The sequence below is a fragment of the Engystomops pustulosus genome, chromosome 6, assembly GCF_040894005.1.
Source record: "Engystomops pustulosus chromosome 6, aEngPut4.maternal, whole genome shotgun sequence".
Classification (NCBI taxonomy): Eukaryota; Metazoa; Chordata; class Amphibia; order Anura; family Leptodactylidae; genus Engystomops; species Engystomops pustulosus.
The window spans coordinates 124,861,894-124,875,358 of record NC_092416.1 but is presented as its reverse complement, the minus strand read 5'-3'; positions in this window follow the sequence as shown (position 1 = coordinate 124,875,358).

The following is a 13,465-nucleotide window of genomic DNA, read 5'->3' as shown; positions in this document are numbered from 1 at the left end:
TTAAAAATAATGGTACTGAGCCATTAGGGCTCTGGGTTGTGTTACTTGAGTGCCTCATACTCTAGCTTCATGGGCTGTTACAATGTGAAAGGAACACTTCCCAGTCACACTGTTTACTGAAACTTCATGTGCTGCAGGGAGATTAGATCAGGCAGAAGGATAGAGCAAGTCGGAGGGAGCAGAGTGGGGACAGTGTAACAGGCGGTGAAGATGCAGTACAAAGAGGCTCTTTAGCATAATTTTACAAGTTGAATTTATATGGTAGGAGTCCATGGATAGCAAATAAGAAGATAAGCACAGTCACAGTGCCTGGATCTATGAGTGTCAATGGTTTACCATGCTTGGTTTTGATGGTAGAAGAGATGCTTTCTGTTGGTCTTGGAAATCTCACTACTGCTTTTGTTTTGAAAGAAATGGGAAAAAATCAGGAAGCAGCATGTATTAGGACTGCAGAACAAATTACCTGAAAACAATTTTTTTCCTCCTTTAAAGTGCAATTTCTTGTACATCGTTTTCAGAATTATAGTAGTTATATTCTTGTACAATAGGGCAGTATTATAGTACAGTAGTTATATTCTTGCAGTATTATAGTGGATACTTTATATTCTTGTACAAAGAGGCAGTATTATTTTATATATCATATTATATATAATATTTATGTACATATTATAAAGTAATATAGCAGTTATATTCTGAAACATAAGGGTTGCATAATAGTGAGGGGTGTTGCTAGCTTTGTAAAAGATGTGGAACCTGGGCCCCAACGCATATGTGCCAAATTCTTATTAGTGTCCTCTAATTAGATCTTATGTAGATTGTTCTCTAACGATATACACCCACCCAGTACCAATAATGTGAATCTACAGAATACACAGGCAAAATCACTACCTATTACATACAGTGACTGGAGGTGATAAGTCCTTGAATTATAGTTATTCTTCGTATGTATGATACCCCTGAATTGTGACCACTACCCTCATTAACCCCTAATTGCACATCTCATACTAAATAGTACCACCAACACTCAATATTGCTCCTCTTTGTCACCCCTCTAATCTTGATACGCCGGAATCAGCTAGAAAAAAAAAGACTTATAATTTGCTGAACGGAGCGTGGGGACAAGATGTCCGACGCGCTGGGCTGATAATTATTTATGCCCATGCACCTCTCTCTTCCATGCTAGGAGGCGTGAATTCACATCTCTCGCATGACGTCATCTCTATCTCCCATCATGGGTGAGGGAGGTGTGGGGGTGTGCACAATTAGCAGCTCGCCTGGACCAAATAGCATTTTCTTCCATTTGGGTGATATTTAAGGTGCTATCTACGAATGTGGCCAAATCTTGTTCAATGAGCATTTGGAATTTATCCTTAACAGAAACTCTGGAATTGATGGGATAAATACTGAGATTCTATACATGTATTGTGTTAGACAAATCTATATTGTTATCATCCTGGTATGAGAGGGTATCCTGTATATTAAGCAATTGCATTGTTGTCACTTGATCTTCAAACTTAGTAAACCCTGAAAATGTAGAGGTACCTTGTATGTTGTAAAATAAACTGGATTGGTGTTATCTCTGGAAAAAAAAGCTTTTATGTGTAACAACTTGTACTTCCTAGTGATGGAATTTAATATCCCATACTGTGTACTGGGAAGCTGGGAAAAAAAATCCAAATGGGGTGAAATTGACATTTCTGCCATTTTCTATTGGACCCTATTTTTACAGCTTTTACTATGCACTCCAAATGACACCCCCATTTTATTATTTGGTTCACTACAATCACAGAGAAACCAACTTTTGTACCAAAAATTTCTTAAGTTTGCCATATTCTGAGAAGAATAACTTTTTTATACTTTGACGTCTTGCGCTGTTTAAGGCATCAACATTTGTGGAATGAGTTGATGTTTTCATTTTGATGTGTCGTAAAATGTCAAAAAAGGCCGCCTCCTTAGTTTCCATGCCATGCCAACAGACTGCGCAGTGGGAGGCAGTGTAGAGGCTGCATAGATCACATTATGATCAGATTATGGTGATACTTCACTTATATAGTTTTTAGATATTTTCACAATTTTACTGAAGAAAAACTTCTATAGAGAAAATCTCAATTATTTTCGTATCGCCATATTTTTGGAGACATAACTTTAATAATTTTTGGGTGACAGAGCTGGTCTCGGGCTTGTTTTTTAAATGTTAAGTTGTCCTTCTCAGGGATACCATTTTGGCGCACATAAATTTTTTCATTTTAAAATTTACATTTTTGGCATGTTTTTTGCCTTTTGTTTTTACCGAGCGGGTTCAATAATGTTATTGATCGCTTGTTCAAGCTGTTCTTCACCTAAAACCCGTTCGCAGATGTTAGAGGCTGGTGTCAGTTGTAATGTACAGCTGACACTCGCAGATTCTGGCACCGCAGATTGCGGCAAGGCCCTGCAACCTGTGACGTAGTACCACGTTCAATTTCGGGAAGGGGTTAAAAGGAGACTCTCAGCAGACATTGACCTAATAAACCTCTGCTATTATGTTGTGAAGCAGATTAACACCTTTCAGATCATGTTTCTTTCATGACCCAGTCTTGTGGCTACTTTGTAGTATTATAAGATAAAATATAAATAGGGTGTATAAAGCGATGGAGGTGGAGAGTTCAGCACTGAAGTCAAGCTCTCCACCCCAGAACATCCTTTTTGCTGTGATTGGACATTCTTAAGCGAGGAATTCTTGATTTCAGTGCTATACTCTTCACTGGCTCTGTAAATTTATATATACAATTTATATCTCAGTTTAAAGTTGGTTTACTGGAAGATGCCAGCACACTGAAAGAAATATTAATTGGAGGTGTTAATCTGCATGGCAACATACTGGTAGTGGTTTATTAGGTCAATCTCTGCTGACGGGTTACCTTTAGAATACCAGTGACTGACTAAAATTTTTTAAAAAAAATATCAAATGTTTTCATGAATTACACACAGCAATATTAAAGTAGGTAGTATTTTTATGGCAGTAATATTTTTGTACAGGCGGCATTTTTACAGGTGTATATGGATTGTAAATTGATCTTCCATACAACTAGACATTGTAATTTTATAGACTGTGTTGGAGTTGTGAACCTATAGTAGTAGTGCCCAAAAAATTGCTTATACATTTGCAATTTTACATTCTTGGTACTGGAATTTTAGTTGTAGCAGCTAAAGGTTGTGCCACTTGAAATAAATTTGGATCTTTTTCATAAACTTTCTAACACTCCTTCAAACGATTCTTAAGACAAATCTTCCATAAAGGAATGTAATTTTTATATGGTGTCAGGTTCCAATACCCTATGCTGATTTACAAATGTATTTGTCAGCATTCTGAATAATTTCAGTTTTTTGTTTATTTTAAATTACCTCCCAGGGATGGGGGAGCTGGCTGCAGCAGTCTATATGTGTGTGTTTCCTTGTGCATTGTTCCTCTACATTACACATCACCCCCCCCCCCCTGCCTGCTCAATGTACATGAGTGGGAAGGGGTTAACAGACTGCAGCTACCACCTTCCCCCCGGGACTCACCATTTTCTGCTGCAGGGAGCCAGGTAATGTGATTTGAACTTATATAAAGTACTGAAATGATTCGGTATGTGATAAAGACATTTCAAATATTAGTATAGCAAAGGCTATTGGAAACTATCACCAGCTAAAATGACATTCCTGTTGACAACTTCGCTTTAACTATGTTGCCCAGCTACATTTCTCTTCTGCCACACCTTTCTGCCAGTCTCTCCACTAGTTACCGATCACACAACATATTGGAACACATTTACTAAGGGTCCGAACACTGCATTTTTGTCGGGTTTCACAATTTTTTTTCCATTTTGCGTGGATGTCAGACAATCCGACTGATTCGGACAAACCACAGAATTTAAAAAGCAAATTGTGTCGTAAGATCAGCACTCACATACACCATGAAGAAGTTGGTGAACTCAGGCGGACCTCAGCTGGGGAAGCGACACATGCAGGAAATTGGATGCACAATCTTAGTGAATCATGGAAGACCCGAATCCTTGTCAGACAACGCACAGCAGGGATCGCGATGGGACAGGTAAGTAAATGTGCCCTAGTTTTCACAGCTATACACAACCTGTTCCCTCAATGTATCACAAATAGAGATGAGCGAGCACTAAAATGCTCGGGTACTCGTTATTCCAGACAAACTTTTCCCGATGCTCGAGTGCTCGTCTCGAATAACGAGCCCCATTGAAGTCAATGGGAGACTCGAGCATTTTTCAAGGGGACCAAGGCTCTGCACAGGGAAGCTTGGCCAAACACCTGGGAACCTCAGAAAAGGATGGAAACACCACGGAAATGGACAGGAAACAGCAGGGGCAGCATGCATGGATGCCTCTGAGGCTGCTTAATCGCACCATTATGCAAAAATTATGGGCAACAGCATGGCCATGACAGAGTGACCGAATGAGGCTAGATAGCATCTAAAACATGCAATAGTTGACCCTGACACTATAGGTGACGACATGCAGAGGCAGCGGCAGCAGTGGCAGGAGAGAGAGTCTCATGGCGACATACCCTAAATGGACTCAGGTTTCACCAAAGGAGGTGAAATGATTTCCTATGTGAACAAAAGGTTGACGGTATATTTAGTCGATAACACAGCATGGTGGCGACATAGTGACCAAGTTCCATAACGTATCTGGTGAAACACCCGAAAAATGAGCCTGACACAGGTCTTTTGATCTTTTTTGATCTCTTTTGGGGACGACATGTGGAGGCAGCCATGGAGACGACTTCCATGATTAAGAGCGACAGTATGGGGCATTCATATTGCGCTGCTATGATTGCAACTTCAGGTCTCCAGCATGGCGGCGACAGATGGGCCGAGTTCCACTATGTATCTGGTGAAACACCTGAAAATTCAGCCTGACACAGCTCGTTTGATAAGGGGATGATGTGCTGCATATCCTCTTGTGCTCCAGCGTCTGGGGTATAGAGAGTTGAAATGAGACATTGGTGGACGCTGTGGAGGATCGTGGAGGCAAAATGGACAGGAAACAGCAGGGGCAGCATGCATGGATGCCTCTGAGGCTGCCTAATCTTGGGATGGAGCTGGCGGTCCACTGCCAGACGAGATTTCGCCTGTCCAAGCCCCTGTCTCTCGGCTCCTCCCCACCCAAAATGGGCCTGGGGGCCAGAAGCGTTTACTTTGAAAAAATTATAATTTTCAAAGCAGGCCGGGTCGTTTAAATATTTCACCTAGGAATAATGGAATAGCATAGTGGTTCTATTTTGAATTGTTTTACGGAAATGGTTCCATGATTAAGAGCGACAGTATGGGGCATCCATATTGCGCTGCTATGATTGCAACTTCAGGTCTCCGGCATGGCGGCGACAGATGGGCGGAGTTCCACTATGTATCTGGTGAAACACCTGAAAATTCTGCCTGACACAGCTCGTTTGATAAGGGGACGATGTATGGAGGCAGTGAACTAGTAGTAGATTAAAGGTGCTGCAGTTAAAACTATGTTAGTTGGATCTCGAGATGGAGCTGGCGCTCCGCTGCCAGGCGAGCTTTCGCCAATCCAAGCCCCTGTCTCTAGGCTACTCCCCAAACAGCACTTCTAAGAACCTTTTGTATAAGATCAAGTGTAGTAGCGTTCTTATAAGTTTGGGATATGGCGGGTGAGGGGAATATAAACAGATGCGCAAGAAGCGCTGAAATAATATCGGTAAATGATAAAAGTTTGCCAGTATATTTTGTGGATTACACAGCAGGGTGGCGACAAAGTTAACAAGTTTGATGTGGAATCCATGAAAACAACCCAAAATTTTGCCTGACACAGTTCGTTTGATAAGGAGACCATGTATGGAGGCAGCTATATGGATGACTTTTGGAGGCAGCTATGGCGATGACGTGTGGAGGTAGCAATGGAGACAACGTGTGGAGCCAGCTAAAAAGACGACATGTGGAGGCTGCTATGGAGACAATTTAATTTGGATAGTGCCTGTATGTGGCAGTCCAAAAAAGTTTTAAAACCAGAGGAGCAGGTAGGTGGCCCTCCAGAAAAATTAAATAGATTCAGTGCCTGTAAGTGGCACTCCCAAAAATTGCTTAAAACAGAGGACCGGGTAGGTGGCCCTCCAGAAAAATTAAATAAATAGAGTACTATAGCTAGAGCCAGTTGGCCCTGGCAAAAAATAGCCAGTTTCCTATGCTTTAGTGTACAAAGAGGAAGAGAAGGAGGACAATGAGGAGGAGGAGTGCATACATTATTCAGGTTGAGCTTCTTTCACCTGGTGGAGAATGAAAATCCGGAGAAATCCAGGCTTTATTCATCTTGATAAGCGTCAGCCTGTCAGCGCTGTCAGTCGACAGGCGTGTACGCTTATCGGTGATGATGCCACCAGCTGCACTGAAAACCCGCTAGGACAACACGCTAGCGGCAGGGCAGGCAAGAACCTCCAAGGCGTACAGCGCCAGTTCGTGCCACATGTCCAGCTTTGAAACCCAGTAGTTGTAGGGAGCTGTGTGATCATTTAGGACGATGGTATGGTCAGCTACGTACTCCCTCACCATCTTTCTGTAAAGATCAGCCCTACTCTGCCGAGACTGGGGACAGGTGACAGTGTCTTGCTGGGGTGACATAAAACTGGCAAAGGCCTTGTAAAGTGTACCCCTGCCAGTGCTGGAAAAGCTGCCTGCTCGCCTACTCTCCCTCGCTACTTGTCCCGCAGAAGTACACCCTCTGCCGCTAGAGCTGTGAGAAGGGAAATACTGTTTCAGCTTGTGCACCAGGGCCTGCTGGTATTCATGCATTCTCACACTCCTTTCCTCTCCAGGGATGAGAGTGGAAAGATTTTGCTTGTACCATGGGTCCAGGAGAGTGAATACCCAGTAATCGGTGCTGGAATAAATTCTTTGAACGCGAGGGTCACGGGATAGGCAGCCTAGCATGAAATCTGCCATATGAGTCCCAACGCGCAAGAATTCACTCCCCTCACTGGCCTGACTGCCCATTTCCTCCTCCTCCAACTCCTCTTCTTCTGCCCATACACGCTGAACAGTGAAGGACTGAACAATGGTCTCCTCTTCTGTCTCGCCAACATTCTCCTCCTCTTCCTCCTCATCCTCCTCCACCTCCTCCGATATGCGCTGAGAAACAGACCTAAGGGTGCTTTGGCTATCAACAAGGGAATCTTCTTCCCCCGTCTCTTGTGACGAGCGCAAAGCTTCCGACTTCATGCTGACCAGAGAGTTTTTCAACAGGCCAAGCAGCGGGATGGTGAGGCTGATGATGGCGGCATCGCCACTGACCATCTGTGTTGACTCCTCAAAGTTACTCAGCACCTGACAGATATCAGACATCCACGTCCACTCCTCATTGTAGACTTGAGGAAGCTGACTGACCTGACTACCAGTTCTGGTGGAAGTTGACATCTGGCAGTCTACAATCGCTCTGCGCTGCTGGTAAACTCTGGATAACATGGTTAATGTTGAATTCCACCTCGTGGGCACGTCGCACAACAGTCGGTGAGCGGGCAGTTGGAGGAGGCGCTGCGCTGCCCTGAGAGTGGCAGCATCTGTGCTGGACTTCCTGAAATGCGCACAGATGCGGCGCACCTTCGTGAGCAAATCAGACAGATTGGGGTATGTCTTGAGGAAACGCTGAACTATGAGATTTAACACATGGGCCAGGCATGGCAAATGTGTCAGTCTGCCGAGTTGCAGAGCCGCCACCAGGTTACGGCCGTTGTCACACACAACCATGCCTGGCGTCAGGTTCATCGGTGCCAGCCACAGATCAGTCTTCGCCGTGATGCCCTGTAATAGCTCTTTGGCGGTGTGCCTTTTATCGCCTAGGCTCAGCAGTTTGAGCACCGCCTGCTGTCGCTTAGCAACGGCACTGCTGCTATGCCTAGAGCTACCGACTGATGGCGCCATGCCCACGGATGGTAATTCGGAGGAGGAGGTGGAGGAGGGGTGGGAGGAGGAGGAGGCATAGTAGGCCTTTGAGACCTGGACCGAGGTAGGCCCCGCAATCCTCGGTGTCGGCAGTATATGAGCAGCCCCAGGGTCAGACTCGGTCCCAGCCTCCACCAAGTTAACCCAATGTGCCGTCAGCGATATATAGTGGCCCTGCCCGGCAGCACTCGTCCACGTGTCCGTGGTCAGGTGGACCTTGTCAGAAACGGCGTTGGTCAGGGCACGGATGATGTTCTCTGACACCTGCTTGTGCAGGGCTGGGACGGCACATCGGGAAAAGTAGTGGCGGCTGGGGACCGAATACCGAGGGGCGGCCGCCGTCATGAGGTTTCGAAAGGCCTCGGTCTCTACCAGCCTATAGGGCAGCATCTCCAGGCTAAGCAACTTGGAGATGTGGACGTTGAGGGCTTTGGCGTGTGGGTGGGTTGCGCTATACTTCCTTTTGCGCTCCAGCGTCTGGGGTATGGAGAGCTGAACGCTGGTGGATGCTGTGGAGGATCGTGGAGGCGAAGATGGGGTTTTCGCACGGGAGGTGTTTGGGCCGTGGTCCTGGGCAGGGGGCTGACTAGCAGATGACACAGGGGAAGGAGCAGTGGTGTGCCCGGCCGGAGGTGAACGGGCTTGGTGCCATTGAGTGGGGTGTTTAGCATTCATATGCCTGCGCATACTGGTGGTAGTTAAGCTAGTAGTGGTGGAACCCCTGCTGATCCTGGTTTGGCAAAGGTTGCACACCAAAGTCCGTCGGTCATCCGGTGTTTCTTTAAAGAACCTCCAGACTTCTGAAAATCTAGCCCTCGCCACGGGAGCTTGACTACGGGCAACATTTGGCACTGATGCACCAGCTCTGGCCCTGCCTCTCCGTCTGGCCCCACCACTGCCTCTTCCAACCTGTTCTGCTATAGGACTCGCCTCCGTCTCAGAAGCACTGTGTTCACCCGGCCTATCAACCCAGCTTGGGTCTGTCACCTCATCATCCTCCGATCCCTCAGTCTGCTCCCCCCTCGGACTTCCTGCCCTGACAACAACTTCACCACTGTCTGACAACCATGTCTCCTCATCGTCCGACACCTCTTTACACACTTCTTCCATTACGTCAATAATGTCATCATCACCCACAGACTGCGACCGGTGGAAAACCTGGGCATCGGAAAATTGCTCAGCAGCAACCGGACAAGTGGTTTGTGACTGTGGGAAGGGTCCAGAAAACAGTTCCTAAGAGTATGGCGGTTCAAATGCCAAATTTTGCTGGGAGGGGGCAGACTGGGGGGAAGGAGGCTGAGGTGGAGGAGCTGGAGGAGTGCTGATTTCGGTGACATGGGTGGACTGCGTGGAAGACTGACTGGTGGACAAATGGCTAGAAGCATTGTCCGCAATCCACGACATCACCTCTTCGCACTGTTCTGGCCTCAACAGTGCTCTACCACGAGTCCCAGTAACTTGAGACATGATGAACCTAGGGAGTGTAGCTCTGTGGCGTTCCCCTGCTCCCTCATCAGCAGCTGGTGTCTCACCCCGCCCAGGACCACGGCCTCTGACCCCTGCAGTAGTTGGACGCCCACGTCCACACCCTCGTCCTCTACCCCTAGCCCTCGGGTTAAACATTTTCAAAATTAAAGTGTAAACATCAAATTTTTTTTCTGTTTTTTGTGTTTTTTTTTTTAAACAAAACGATGCTATCCTATTGCTATGGCTAGTTTCTAACCTACACTGACAGCACACAACTGGATTTTGTGCTGTGCCAGATGACTTTGAGTTATAAGTTAAATAAACGTAAAAAATAAATAAATCAGCAGACTGTGCCTAATTCAAATCAAACCCCTAATAAATTGTCCCACTTCGGTGTTTGAGGTGGATATTTGTGTCACTAAGAGCTAAACACAACGGTCGCAAGTCTCCCAGCAAATTCCTCACAATATGGTACTAGCTGCACTACTAATAGCAGCAAGCCCAGCCACAAGCAAACCAAAAAAAAGGAAAATAAAATGTTATTGTAGGCCTAAGTAAGCCGTTGGGGTTCTCCTATGGCTATTTTCTAATAAGTGAGTTGAAAATAGATACCAAGTTTGTGTTCAAGTGAATAAGTAGAATAGCTGTCTGAAAAAGAACACTTAAAAAATTAGACTTTATTAGATATTCATAAAATGCGGCCACTCTTCAGCCAATTAAATAGTCAAATCAGGCTTCCAGTGTGTATGGGGGATATGAGACCAGTAAAATCCCACTAAATCACGGTATAACCCCCTCACTGGACTAAGGTGCTGATGTGCATACTGTTCTGTTCATAATGTGTGCAACGATCGGCGATATTTAGCTATCAGCAATTGAGCAGGTTATCGCCCTAGTAACTTGATCGGCACTACACTCTAGGATGAGAACAGAAGCATAACCAGGTAGTGGTTTAAATCATAATGTGAACCAATAACCTGTCTATTCTGCCTAATATACCCTATGCCTGACGCGTTTCTGCAGCCCCTCTAGTATGGAGCTGTGTCATCAGAGGCATATGGATGCATAGAAGGTGTATTATTCAGTGCGGGCGCACATCACATATTTTTGTGTGCACCCGCCGGCAGAGTCTCGGCACTAATAGATGCCATGCGCGCGCGATTGCACGCGCAGAGTATAAACAAAACGCCCCGCCCACCCAGCGGCACGGCAGCCAATCACCACCTAGGACCGCCGGCCAATAGGAATTGAGTGGGCGTTCTGAGGACAGAGGGCTCGCACCTGGTCAGCCAATAGCGCTGTCCCCAGGCTCAGGAATGCAGTGTCTGGTGAGTGAATTGTCATCACCAGTCTGTCAAAGCGAGGGCCAGTATCGATAAAGACAGTGTCGTAATAGACACCAACCTGTATACTGTCCTAAATTCCTCATTAGGATTACTGTTAGCCAGGGGATCGTATCGCGGCTAAGTCTGTCCTATAGAAACCGATCCGGTTTAGCAAAAGGCCAAGGTAAAGGCAGTATTCCGCCATGGCTAGTGACAGAAAGCCACTGTGACAGGATTGAAATTTAAATTACAAATGAAAAATGATACTGGTGATGGTATAAAGCAACAGGATGTGCTTGCTCAAATGAAATGCTGCAAGATATGATGTGATTCATTAAAGGAAACATGCATAGCTGATAGCGTCGTTCAGACCTTGCGGTTTTTCCCTGGAAAGGGTGCAAATCCATCTTGCCTCGCGTTGAAGCAACATGCGGTCAAAGTCCCCCCCGCGTATAGGGGGTGTCACCCGTTCCACTCCTTTAAATTTTATACTCAGGGAGTTTCCATCATGGTGTTCACAGACATGCCGAGCGATGGTGGTGTCCTTGCCATTAAGAACATCCCTCACATGTTCTCGGATGCGTACACGGAATTCTCTATATGTCTTACCCACATATTGGGCTCCACATATGCATGTCATGAGATACACAACTCCGGTGCTTCTGCAATTGATAAATTGGCGATTTGGAAAGGTCCGCTGAGTTACCGAGCTGGTCACAGAATTACCTGGTGAGATAAATTCGCATGCCTTACAGGACCCGCATCTGTGTGTGCCTAAAGGGGGCTGTGGGAGCCACGTTTGTTGTATAACTGGGGTAAGATGACTATGAACCAGTTTATCCCGTATGTTTTTGCCCCTCCTGTATGTGATCTGTGGAAAATCGCCGATTTCCTCACCAATATCCGGGTCCAGTTTAAGGATTTTCCAATGAGCTGCCAGCACATCCCTCACTTGATTATGATGGGAGTCATAGGTCCCTATGATACGTGTTGGAGCATCCGACTCCCTTCTAATTTTCGGTGTTAGGAGGGTATACCTGTTACTCTTAATTGCATAGTGATGGGCTTCCTTCAGGACCTCATCCGGATACCCCCTCTCATGAAATCTGCATCTCAAGTCTGCTGCTGCTGACAAATATTCTGCCATCTCCGAGCAGTTCCGCCTAACTCGCAAGTACTGCCCTTTGGGTATTCCTTTTTTCAAAGGCTTTGGATGCCAGCTGTTCCAGACAAGAAGGGAGTTGGTGGTGGTGGTTTTTCTGAAGATCTTCGTAGATAATTTACCTGATGTAGTTTTGCTAATGGATAGATCCAGGAAGGAGATTGTTTCCTGTCGGATCTCAAATGTGAGAAAAAGACCAATCTGATTGGAATTGAGAATGGTTACAAATTCCTCAAAGCGGTCCTTTGGTCCTTTCCATAGAAGTAGGACGTCATCTATGAATCTTATCCATAGTAGAATGTGTGACATATAAGATTCAAGGTCCTCATTAAACACAAGCTCCTTCTCCCACCAGCCCAGGAAGAGATTAGCATATGTGGGAGCACAAGGGCTCCCCATAGCCACTCCCCTGAGCTGGTGGTAGAACCTGCCATCAAATGTAAAAAAGTTGTGCTCAAGCACAAATTTTAGGAGTCGCAGAGTGAATTCATTATGATCATTGTATTGGGTACCCCTGGATCTTAAGAAGGTACCCACCGCATGATACCCAATCTCATGCGGTATAGAGTTATATAGGGCCTCGACGTCTAAACTTGCCAAGTATGTATCGTCATCCACGTACAGACCCTCTATACGCTTCAGCACGTCCATAGTATCCCTAACATAAGATGGTAGTGTTAGTACATATGGTCTCAAGATTTGATCTACATACAGGCTAACATTTTGTGTCAAGGTGTCCATCCCTGACACTATGGGACGACCCTTCAGGGGATTACATCCCTTATGGATCTTGGGAAGTCCATAAAATGTAGCTATTTTGGGGTAGGAAGGTTTTAAAAATTCAATTTCTCCCGCACTTATCAAGTTACGTGATCTACCCTCCTCCAAGATCCTAGACAGGGCGTCCCTGAACATGTTCGTAGGGTTGCTGTCAAGTGTTCTGTAGCACTCCCTATCTCCGAGAATGTCTTTGCACATATTAATGTATTGTGCCCGGTCAAGGACTACCACATTTCCCCCTTTATCCGAGGGTTTGATTACAATCGAGTTGTCATTCATCAAACCCCGGATGGACTCATTTTCTACTCTAGTGATGTTAAGATGTCCTCCCTTCCTATCCATGTCCAGAGCTTTCAGTTCCTCTGTGACCAGACTAAGAAATACATCGAGGGGTGAGTCACTTGCAACTGGGGGGAACTTATTGGAGGGTCTCTTCAGTTCAGTGAATGGTCCCTCACCTATAGTCCGTTCATTCTCTCTGACCAGGGCCCTCATCGTGTCCAGACACTCAAGATCACTCTCTTCAAGACCAAGTTCTTGGCACTGCCTCCTACTGTGCTGAGCAAAAAATTTTTTCCATTTTAATTTTCTTATGAAAAGTTGAACGTCCTTCACCCAGTTGAACATATCAAAAGATGGTGTAGGTACAAAGGACAAGCCAAACCCCAAAACCCTGTTCTCCATATCAGTGAGTTCTCTTTTGGACAAATTAATGACCTGAAGTGTATTGCTCGCTGTAAATGGCTTAGATGGAACAGGTGTCATTCGGGTTATTACTGTTTT